The 12,994-nt window shown below is 34.9% G+C and overlaps 1 non-coding gene across 1 annotated transcript; it reads right to left on the minus strand.

Moving 5' to 3' along the window:
* Positions 1 to 1,104: 1,104 nt before the first annotated feature.
* Positions 1,105 to 1,210, minus strand: LOC114914337 (small nucleolar RNA R71). Its single transcript, XR_003801229.1, has one exon. It is a non-coding gene; the product is annotated as a small nucleolar RNA R71 (small nucleolar RNA).
* Positions 1,211 to 12,994: the final 11,784 nt, after the last annotated feature.

Below are 12,994 nucleotides of genomic sequence, written 5' to 3' on the forward strand. Positions count from 1 at the left end.
GCATTACATTCTCATAACACATCTTCAGAGTACAAAATCCTAACACAAGATAAGGTGAAGATTTCATCACCCTTCCTTGGTCCACAAATCAGTTCTCTTCATTTTGCATTGACCTTAGCCTTAATTAAAATCAACTAGACACTAGTCCTAGTGACACTCGAGCTCAATAGGATAAAGGAGCCTAAGGGTTGGATCGAGTTCTAACTAATTGATTGATCAGTGTCTAGATAAATGGTTCAGAGATCTCAATCCCAAAGAAAGATGGTTATCTAATTAGGTCTATTGCAAAAGCACAGAGAGTCTCCCATCGATCCTATACTTATCTAACTGACTTGGTTAGTTAGTTCTGAACTTGGAGTGCTCAAAGGCTAATTTGAAAGTTAAAAGCTATCTAGACATAGGGTGAACCTTAGTTTGGAGTATTTTTTTTTGGACAACTTGTCTACTAACACATTTATATAAAAATAAAAAAAAACTCCTCATCTATCTCTTAAATCTAGGATCTGCTAGGATTCTCATCTTTAAAATTCTTCTTCTCTTTTTCATATATATTTTCTTAAAAAAAAAAGAGAGAGAGAGATATATATGTACATAGAATAAGATTTTTTTTGAATTAAAACTCTTAATTGTATGCTTGGTCGTAGATTACTGCGACCAGAACTACAACCCTTAGATCCTGAAATTGAGACAATTATAGAGCAATTCATGCTAGGATCATGGTTGCACCCAATGAAGCTAACCCACCATGTCAATTGAAAGAGTATTTTACTCCATCCTTATATGCATATTCTCCTTACATGCAGATGCTTCCTATAGAGGCCTCCCAATATGAGATTAAATCCAATGTCATTCAAATATTGCCTTCTTTCTGTGCACTTAATAATGAGGATCCTTACAAACATCTAAATGAGTTTCTTAAGATATGCTCCACTGTCAAAATCTAAAATTTCTCTGATGATGCTCTTAGGTTGAAATTATTTTTTTTTTCACTCAAGAATAAAGCCAAACATTGGCTACATTCGTTAGACTCAGTGACCATTTCAACCTAGAACCAACTCCAAAATTTTTTTTTCAAGAAATACTTTCCAATTGGGAAAACTAATCAAATTAGGAAAGCTATCACTAGTTTTTTTCAGATGGATGGAGAATTATTTCATGAAACATAGGAGAGACTTGAAAACCTCATCCATAAGTTTCCCCACCACACGATACCCAAATGGCAACTAGTCTAGTGCTTCTATGATGGACTATCAGAGAAGCACAGATAGATGGTTGATTCCTCTTGCGGTGGGTCATTCATGCTCAAAAGCGAACTAAGGCCTGGTGGCACTTCGAGATCAGCAGTTCGAGACCCTTAGCGAAAACTCCCTACACCACATATCTGCCACCTATGGAGACACTCCCACGTTCGGACCAAAATGAGATGAAATTTATGAAATAGGTCATTCCATAGACATCCACAACAAGGTGGATGAACTGTCACAAAAACTTGATCGATTACTGCAAGTCAAGCACACCTCCACCCAATCTACACGAGCAAGATGTTTGTACCATTTGTTTGAGTCCAACCCATTCTGTGGGTGATTGCATAGTCGCACGTCAATTTTTTGAGTTTATGCAAGAGCAAATTTATCAGGCCCAAACCCAGACTACTCTCAGACTGGATAACAATCCGTACTCAAACACTTACAATCCTGACCGGAGAAATCACCCAAACTTTTTCAAGAAACCACAACCTATGGTTAACCCAGTTGCACAGAGATCCAACTACCCTGAGACATAGTATCAAAACACATCCTACCCTTATTACCAGAATGCCCCACAACCTTCCCCTAGCAACCATAATCCCACTTTTGAGGAGAAGGTGCTACAAGCATTGAAAGGGTTAGAGATAAACACACAGATCCTCCATTCTCATACTCAATCGATAGCTAAGCTAGAGGTCCAAATAGGTCAACTAGCTACAGCCTTCAGTAGCAGAGAGGAGGAAAAACTATCCAACCAACCCATAAGTAACATGAAGGGACAGTACATGGCTGAAAGCTCTAACCCCTATGAAACCTTTCTTGAGCATGCTAAATTGGTAATGATCCTAAGGAATGAAAAGATCTTAGAACAGCTAAAACAACCAACGAGCCGGAAACTCAAACTCTGACCAAACCCGAACCATCTGAAAAGAAAAATGACCCTAAGAAGAGAGATGACCCAACTCCTCCAGTACCCGCACCCAAAGTTTTATTTTCGAGTGCTCTAGAATCTCCTGCATCATTCAATAAGAAGGGAGAAAAATTGGATGAAATGATGAAACTATTTAAGCAAGTCCAAATCAATCTCCCCCTTCTTGATGTAATAAAACAAGTCTCGATCTATGCCAAGCTTCTAAAGGATTTATGCACATAAAAATGTAAATCTAGAGCATAAATTTTGAACAAAGTTTGTCTCACTAAACATGCTAGTTCAATCTTCCAACATGCTACCCCCCTAAGCTTAAGGATCTAGATGCCTCTATTATCTCTTACATCATAGGGGATCTACATATCGAGAAAGCTCTATTGAATTTAGGGGCCAGTGTGAACCTTTTGCATAGTTCAATGTATGATCTCTTTGGATTTGGCAAGTTGAAACCCACTTCGATCACTTTACAATTGACAGATCGATCCATTAAGGTATCACATGGGATGGTCGAGGATGTGCTAGTGAAAGTAGATGAATTTTAATTTTTTGTTGATTTTTTGATCCTAGATATGGAACTATGTAGCAACCCAAGATAGATTTTCATAATTTTAGGATGACCCTTTCTAGCCACTACGAATGCTTGTATTAATTATAGGACAGGAGTCATGGATGTTTCATTTGGGAACAAGAAATTAAGGCTAAATATATTTAGTGCTTCCCAAGGATCACAAATGGATAGTTGTTTTGAAGTTGATATAATTGAAGATCTAATAGAGGAAGCCACTCCCATGATTTTGTCACAAGATCCTTCGAAAGTTTGTTTGGCTCATTTCAGAGTGGATGATTTCGATGTAGATGGGTACATAGCCGAAGTGAATGTCTTATTGAAAATACCTCACTCTAAAAGCACTCCACTATGGATCATAAAATATGAGCCATTATCTGAGTTAGCCAGCATCCCGATAGCTCCTTCGCTAGAATCGCCACCCACTTTAGAACTAAAGCCACTTCCTGACACCCTCAAGTACACATTCTTAGGATCCAATGATATCTTTCTGATGATCATTGCATCAGACCTGACTGTTGCCCAGAAAGCCTAGCTAATTGATGTTCTAAAGGAACATAAAGAAGTGATTGAGTGGTCTATTACTGATATGAAAGATATCGATCCTTCCATTTGCATGCATCATATTTACTATGAGACAGATGCCAAACCATATAGGGACATGCAGTGAAGACTGAACCCTAATATGAGAGAGGTGGTTAAGAAAGGAGTGGGTTGAGGAGATATTTTAAGATACGTAAAGTCTGACTGAAGACTTTAAACTTAGTACTTTTTGAAAGACAACCCAATTTTTTCATCTTAGTTTCTTTATATTTAAAAATAATAATAAATTGACTAAGTCACATTCACTTGTAGGGACTTGATTGGAATTTTGAAGGCACATATCAACTTAAGAGCACATTTATCCCAGGTGACATCTCTTCTTATTCTTTCTTTCACCTATCAATTTATTTTTCTTACTCCATTAAGGATAATGTCATTTAAGTTGAGGGCTGAGGGATCAATAATGAATCCTCGAATATGTTAGTACTTAGTGTCTATGTACTTGATTATGCTTTAAACTTGAGGTTAATCAGGTATTTTAAGAAATAATTGATACACAGTCTAAAGGATTTTTCGAATATATTAAGAAACCCAATACATGATTAAGTTTAGAATAAAAATCAAATTTTGAACATTTCTAACCCTTCCTATTAACATCAAAGAAGAATTTAGTTCTTGTGTGTGCAAGTGTAATATATTTATGAATGCAAAAGTTCTTTCATAGAATAATAAAAAAATAAATTTTATTTTGAGTACTTTTCATCAAGTAATTAGGCCTCTTTGTCTAAATAAGTATTAATGTTCATATCAAAAAATGAGAAATATAAAAAAATTCTGTTGTACAGCCAATTTTAACCTGTAACCTGTTTGACTCGAGCTAGTAAGTCTGAAAAGTGTTCTATACCTAATGCTCTAGAGTCAACTAGTTTAGGAATCATTGGCCTAAAACTCATTACAAGGATCAGATAGAAAACTTAAGAAGTTAAGACATTGCATCAACTGTACATGCAAAAAAAAAAAAAAAGAATAAATGTGCATGAAGATAATATATCAACACACTCGGAGTTAGATCATTTAAAGATAAAAGTAGGGAGTCGGTCAAGAAAATACTCAGAAAAATTTTATTTCTCTATTTAACCACTCTATTGGATAGTATTAATACTCTATGACATACTTTGCTAATTTTCTAGCTGAATATCATTTGCCTTTAAAATTATCTGACAGAATACTCATCTCTAAGTAAGAAAGTACATAGCACTGATTTTTCTCTTACTCTAGAATGAGTAAAGTTCAAGTTGGAGGGTGTGATTAATGCATTAATGTGGTATAAGAAGTTTTAAAATTTTTATTATTTAATCTCTATTATCTAGTATTTGATATTTCTTATGTTATTTTCAAAAATTGTTAATCAAGAAATATTATTCACACTAACTAGCAAAGGCTCCCAACATTTACAGCGACGAAGCCTGAGTTAAAGCTCAAGTTAGCCTTCTCTATCAACAATAATAAGCCACAGGGTTGCACGGCTCAAAGCAAGACAAAGCCTATGAAAGAATAATACCCTACAAGTCAAGCGCATATGGGATGCGATAGGGTGTTTATTATAATTTATCTTTCAAACTCATATAATTAATATTTATTATCAATAAAATAAGATATTTTTGATTCATTATATACTACATCTTTTTTATTTTAAGATTATAATGAACTCCATAGGTCTGGATAATGATTTTAGGGCTGTAATGAGATCACGCCAGTGAGACCTAATTCCTTGGTAGTCCTAACCTAAAATCTTTCTAGTCGTTGGTATATTGAGTCAGAGATCAATGATACCGATAAGACTGGCATGTCTTATGTATGCTCAAAAATGAGGATGGTTGATCTCACAACCACTTGTATGGAGACACTAATACAAGAATATCGGTGCTCATTAGAGAATGAGTTCACTGAATTGACCTACAAGAGAATATCAGATGGAGTCTTATTTACATATCAATTGATAATTCTCTAGTGAGAGTTATGTATGTGATTCTTAGATCTGAGGTCACCATGATACCTTGTGTACTTGGATCCATATTTTGGTTCACTACCTAATTTAGTTCTGTGATCCTTGTGTGGGATGTTCTGGATATGATGAAGTATGCATGAAAGTTATAAGTGATCAATAAAAGATCAGTCACTCCTAATAAGGGGAGCGAACATCTTATGTGATCTCATAGGTCGTTGATTCGAAAGTCTTTGGCCAAAGCAGCATGATAATTAGAAAAAAAATTTTAATGTATCATCAACTGAATTATCATCTTCTGATCGAGATACATAATGATAAGTAATTAGATTTAACATATTTTTATATCCACAACTCATTTGGAATGTTGTTTGACTGAAGGATTGAATTACACGGAAACTTGCCACTGAAGGGTATTTTGGTAATTTTTTATCAAAATTTTAAATCTTTCGGATCATCATGACACGTTGCTAGATATCAATCTTGACTTGTAGACTCATCAGAATTGAAAGAATTTGATTCTGAAATCAATTTGAAAGAGTCCAAGTTGATTGGAACTATTCGGGTAATCTAATCTCATCGGATTAGGGTTACGTCGAAAGTCTAGATCCATTGCTGGTTAGATTTGAAACCCAATGGGTCACACACTTTGAAATATGATCTTAGTCTAATCTAATTAGAATTTAATATAAATTCTATGATAAATTTGATATGCTAGCACATTGTATTAACCTAAGTTTTCAAATTGGTTTAGATCAAAGTGTTTGAGCTAACCTAGACCAGTTGCCTTTGACCTAATGGGATTAGGTCAATTTAAATTGGAACCTTATCCAACTTGAAACTAATTTCAAGTGGAGAAAGACTCCTCTGTGTCCACCAAAATCCATGGCAAAAAATAAATGCCACCCACCACTTTATGGCATGTGAAGTAAAGAGTCCTTCTTAAAGAAGGCTTTTAACTAACACGCGTTGCCTTAAATTCCCGATCAAAAATCCTATGTTTTGTTGGAAAAATTTATTGAATGTTTTATGGCACATAGAATACTAAGATTCCTTCTGCTCCAAGTAATTAGATCATCAAAAATTTACTCGATGAATTTATTTGGTGCATGAGAAGTTGGAGCGCCAAAGGTTGGCGCCCCTTCATCCCATGAGACGTCCCCTGGTCTCCTATTTATAGGGGACATCCTACATAGCTTCTTGCTGTGATTTTTGGGTGAAATTAGAGAGAAGGGATGTGATAAATATTAAAAAAATTTTGAGAAAGAAAAAAGAGAGAATTTTGAGTGGCAAAAGTTGCTACAAGGGTGGTGAGATTTTCAGCAAGTGTTGCTTGAGTGCCCTAGGATTTGATTTTTCCATATGTTGGAGCTAAAAATCAAATTTTAGATTGTGTGATATCTGAAGAGTATCTTTTTGGTATCATTCTGATGGCAAGATCGAAAGTAACTAGATTTTGATGCGATCGTGATGCAAGTTTGAAGCCGACAGTGTTCTTAAGAAGACAAGGCTGCGGTAGCGCATCGGTTGGGAAAGACCCTAGTCAACTTTCGTATGGATCATTGTTGGAGGACTTTTTTCTTGGAGTCTTGTGGAGAACACCAATGTGCCACTTTTTTACTTTGATGAAAGTATAAAATTCTATCTCTTTTGCATGCTTAATTTTATTTTATCGATATCGGCAAGGTGATTTTAGAGTTTGGATTCTGGCTCGATAGTTTTATTTGATAAAACTATTACTTATTTTATTTTTAAAATTTTTAAAATTATTTTTTGCTACGTGACTGGATCTCAACAATGGTATCAGAGCTATCCTTGTCTGATTCGATCAAACAAGTGCAATTTGGTAGCCTAGAATCGTTCTTGTTCATATCCTGCCAAAAATGTAGCATTGTTTTTAGTATCGATTCTTCAAACTCAAAAATTATTTTTAACTTTTAGTGAATCATGATTCTAAATTTTAATTATTAAATTATAAATTTATAATAATTTAAAATTTTATTATCATAGTTGTATGATGCTTAAATCTATGTATTGGATATAAGGGTGTTATGCATGCCTAATTAGATTAGGATTTGTTATATTATATATATTTCTTAGTCATATCTTATGACTTTGATTGGACCTTATATATACTTTTTTGGTATGATAATGTGATTGCTATTATGAATAGTTGAAGCATGTAAATTTACATAATTTGTAGTATACATTTTATGTGCTTATAGTTAGGATGTGTCGAGACCAGTTTAAAGTTTCTCTTAAAAATTATATTAAGTTGAAATGTCGGGATTTACTTTTTAATCAAAAGTCGAATTCTTAAGATCAATTGGTATCGAAAAAAGTGTGAATGATGATTTTTTAATTAGGTCCATATACTGGCCTGGCCAACTCTGTTGGTATTTAGAAAAGCTACGGAGAGCCTCCCACCTACTTACCTGGCCAATTTGGTCTTGTCGATTTCGGACTTAGATTGATTAAGTGATTTAGACATTACAAGGGTCTTCCTTCAAACTTGATCGATAGAGTATGTCAAGATCTTAGTGAGCTTGTTGTGCTATCCACAAGGCTTACTATAGAAATTGACATGATGTTGATTAAGTACATATTGATGCTTATGGTATATTTGAATAGTATTGTTTTGTTGTGCTATCCATAGGGACAGCATTGTTTAAGTATGACCATATAGATTGAAGGGTCAACTTAACTAGAATACTATAGTTTGTTGTGCTATCCACAAGACTATATATGATCTAGAGGTCAGAAAGAAAGATGTTGAAAATTGTAGAGGTACAATTGGTAAAGAATTACCTACTCTTGAACTCATGAATGCTTGTTGTGCTATCCACAAGATGTTTGTGAGGAATAGGGATCCCAACTCTACTAAGAAATATTAGAATGTTTCTCGATTTTCATATTTGAGGGGTATGAAGTTCGATAAAATAGTGGAAGACACAATTAGATAAAAGTCCTAGTCTAGTTGTGCATGCTATTATGAGTTGTCTGCTTATATTATGTTCTTATTGTTGTAGATTAACTACACTCATGGTATCCTCACTTTCACTTAGAGGTATCCTAGATGCAAACAAGTTGATTGGACCCAATTATGTCGACTGGTTAACGAACTTGAGAATTGTTCTCACTCAAGAGAAAGTCTCCTACATTTTGGATACACCTGCTCCAGATTCTCTTGGGAAAGATACTTCTGAGGAGTTAAGGGCCATATATAAGATGTGGAAAGATAACAATGTGACTGTCAAATATATCATGCTTGCTTCTATGAGCAATGAGCTCCAGAGACAGCATGAGGATATGGATGTTTCCTCTATTCTCCTTAACCTTAAGAAGTTATATGGAAAATAAAGTTAAACTGCTCGATATGAGATATCAAAGTAGTTATTCCATGCCCACATGACTGAAGGCACCTCCGTGCAAACTCATGTCCTAAAGATGATTAATTTGATCACTTATCTAGGACAGTTGGGTTTTGCCATGGACGGTGAACTAAGCTAGGATTTGATCCTACAATCTCTTTCTGAGTCTTTTTCTCAGTTTGTTATTAATTATCATATGAACAAACTGAACATTAGCTTGTCTGAACTGTTGAACATGTTGAAAACAACAAAGAGCCATTTCAAGAGTGCAAAGGCTTAAGTCCTTCATGTTGATAAGATTAGCAAGAAGAAGTCAAAGAAAGTTTCTAAAAAAAATGAACCCTAAAACTAGCATCTCCAAGAAGAAGGCAAAGAAAGTCTCCACCAAAGGTACTTGTTATCAATGTAGCAAGGAGGGCCACTGGAAGAGAAATTGCAAGGAGTACCTTGCAACCGTAAAATCAGCAAATATTGCTAAAGATTTATATATAATATAAACTAATTTATCATTAAGTACTTTATTTTCAGATTCTTGGGTATTGAATACCGCCTGTGGTTCATACTTTTGCAAATCGTTGCAGGATCTACAGGAAATAAAGAATCTGAATAAATATGACTTCGAGCTGTTCAGTGCTAGTAGAGAGTCCATTCAGGCTGAAGTTGTAGGAACTAGGATTTTAAAGTTGCCTTCAGACAAAATTTTAGAACTGAAGACCTGTTATTATATTTCAGATATTGTTAGAAATATTATTTCTGTACCATTATTATTGGAACAAAGTTTTGAAATAGTTGCAAAGAATAATGGTTGTTCTATTTATTTTTCTAACGAATATTATGAAAGTACTTTTATTGATAATAGTCTTATATTTCTTTCACTTAATGATAATATATTTTATATTAATAATACGAAGAAAAGAAAAAGAGAGGATGTGAATGTCATATACCTCTGGCACTGCCGACTTGGCCATATAAATGAGTCAAAGATTAACAAGTTATACAAAGATAGTTTCTTTGATTCTTATGATTATGAATCATATGGAACTTGTGAATTTTGCCTCATAGAAAAAATGATCAAGACTCCATTTACTGGACATGAAGATCAGACGAGTGATATTTTGGACTTTGTATATACTGATGTATGTGATCCAATATCGACTCAAGCTAGAGGTGGATGCTCTTACTTCATCACATTTACTGATGATAGGTCTAGACTTGGATATATGTATTTAATGAAATATAAATTTGAAGTCTTTGACAAATTTAAAGAGTATCAAAGAATGATCGAAAAATAAACTGATAAAAGTATTAAAACTCTTCGATCGGATCGAGGAGGAGAATACTTATCCAGTGAGTTCTTTAATTATTTGAAACAAAATGAAATACTCTCTCAATGGACACCTCCTTATACTCTACAATTAAATAAAATTGCGGAGGGGAGAAATCGTACCTTATTAGATATGGTGCGGTCCATGATGTGTTTCACAGATCTTTTGATATCTTTTTGGGGATATGCTCTCGAGCTTGCAGCATATATCTTAAATAAAGTATCTTCAAAATTTGTTTCTAGTACTCCATATGAAATATGAAAAGGAAAAAGATCCAATCTTAAGCATCTTAAGATTTGGGGTTGCCTAGCTTATATGAAAAATATTAATGAACATAAGCTGGATGCTAGATCAGAAAGATACAGATTTGTAGGTTATCCTAAGGAAAGTATAGGATATTACTTCTATAACCCTACTCAACAAAAGGTGTTTGTTGGTAGGCATGCCATTTTCTTGGAGAAAGAGTTTGTCCAAGAAAAAGGCAGTGGGAGGTTTGTTGAACTTGAGGAAGTTCAAAACTTACAATCTATCCAGGACTCACTAAATGGTTCGCAACCAGATGTACCCATTATTGAGGCACAGCCACTACACATACCTCCTCTTCGAAGGTCGAGTAGAGTGCGTAATATATCACTCAGGTATGGATTTATCATTGAGAATGACAACACAACTCACATCATTAAAAATGATGATCCCACGACTTATTCGAAAGCTGTCATGAGTAGTGTCTCTGACAAATGGCTCAATGCCATAAAATTCAAAATGGATTCCATATATATCAATCAAGTATGGACTTTGGTTGATGCGTCTGAGGGTATGACCCCAATAGGCTGCGAATGGGTCTTCAAAAAGAAGATTGGAGTAGATGGCCAGGTAAAGACCTATAAGGTTAGGCTTGTGGCAAAAGGTTTCCAGCAAAAATAAGGTGTTGATTATGAAGAAATCTTTTCACCGAGAGCCATGCTCAAGTCTATTCGGATAATGCTTGCTATAGCAACATACCATGACTATGAGATCTGGCAGATGGATGTCAAGACTGCCTTCCTCAATGAAAATCTTGAAGAAGAAGTCTATATGACTCAGCTAGAGAGATTTGTCTCAAGTGGGAGAGCAAATCAGGTATGCAAGCTGAATAGATCCATTTATGGATTAAAGAAAGCATCAAGAAGCTGGAACATCTATTTTGATGAGACAGTCAAATCATTTGGCTTCATCAAAAATATGGATGAACCTTGTGTATACAAAAAGAATAGTGAGAGTGCTATTGTCTTTTTGATCTTGTATGTGGACGACATACTGCTCATTGGGAATGATGTCCTGATATTGCAATCAGTCAAGACTTGGCTATCACAAAAGTTTTTCATGAAAGATTTGGGTGAGGCATCCTATATACTTAGTATAAAGATCTATAGGGATAGATCAAAAAGGATGCTTGGCTTGTCACAATCTAGATGCATTGACCTGGTGTTGAAGAGGTTCAATATGAAGGAAAGTAAAAGAGGTTACTTGCCTATAGGTCATGGCATACAACTCTCTAAGAAGATATCTCCTAAGACACCTGAAGAGAGAAATAGAATGAGTTCTATTCCTTATGCTTCGACTGTAGGATCGATAATGTATGCTATGTTATGTACCAGACCTGATGTGGCTTATGTCTTGAGTATTTTAAGTAGATTTCAGGCTGATCCCGGAGAGGATTATTGAAAAACTGTGAAAAACATACTCAAGTACTTGAGGACTAGAGATATTTTTCTGATATATGGTGGATCTGATTTAAAACTGAAAGGTTATATCGATTTTAGTTTCCAAACTGATCCAGATGATAGCAAATCTATATCTGGATATGTGTTCATTCTGTATGGTGGTGTAGTAAGTTGAAAAAGTTTCAAACAGTAAACGGTTGTTGACTCGATCACTGAGGCTGAATATATTGCTGCAAGTGAGGCTGCTAAGGAGGCCGTCTGGATGAAAAAATTCATCGCAGAGTTGGGTATGGTTTCGAGGATTGAACAATCAGTGTCCCTTTATTATGATAATACTGGGACAGTTGCTCAAGCCAAAGAACCAAAGTCTCATCATAAATCCAAGCACATCCTAAGATGGTTCCACCTCGTTCGAAAAATTATTGAAAGACATGATGTGATTGTAGAGCGAGTTGACACCAAGAATAATATAGTGGATTCGTTCACTAAGACCTTGTCAATACAGTAGTTTGACCTCCATCTTGATAGCATGGATATCAAGTATAGGGGCGATTGGCTTTAAGTGCAAGTGAGAGATTGAAAGAATAATGCCCTACAAGTCAATCGCATATGGGATGCGATAGGATGTTTATTGTAATTTATCTTTCAGACTCATGTAATTGATATTTATTATTAATAAAATAAGATATTTTTGATTCATTATATGCTGCATCTTATTTATTTTAAGATTATAATGAACCCCATAGGTCTGGACAATGATTTTAGGATCGTGATGAGATCACGCCAGTGAGACCTAATTCCTTGATAGCTCTAATCTAAAATATTCCTAGTCATTGGTATATTAAGTCAGAAATCAATGATACCGGTAAGACTGGCATGTCCTATGTATGCTCAGAAATGAAGATGGTTAATCTCACAACCACTTGTGTGGGGACACTAATACAAGGATATGGGTGCTCATTAAAGAATGAGTTCACTGAATTGACCTGTAAGAGAATATCAGATGGAGTCTTATTTACATATCAACTGATAATTTTTTAGTGAAAGTTGTGTATGTGATCTTTAGACCTGAGGTCACCATGGTACCTTGTGTACTTGGATTCATATTTTGGTTCACTACCTAAATTGGTTCTCTGATCTTTGTGTGGGGTATTCTGGATATGATGAAGAGTGCATGGAGATTGTGAGTGATCAATAAGAGATCAGTCACTCCTAATAAAGAGAGCGAACATCTTATGTGATCTCATAGGTCATTGATTCGGAAGTCTTTGGCCAAAGCAAGATGATAATTAGAAAAAGATTTCTAA

Source organism: Elaeis guineensis, chromosome 6 (genome assembly GCF_000442705.2).
Source record: "Elaeis guineensis isolate ETL-2024a chromosome 6, EG11, whole genome shotgun sequence".
Classification (NCBI taxonomy): Eukaryota; Viridiplantae; Streptophyta; class Magnoliopsida; order Arecales; family Arecaceae; genus Elaeis; species Elaeis guineensis.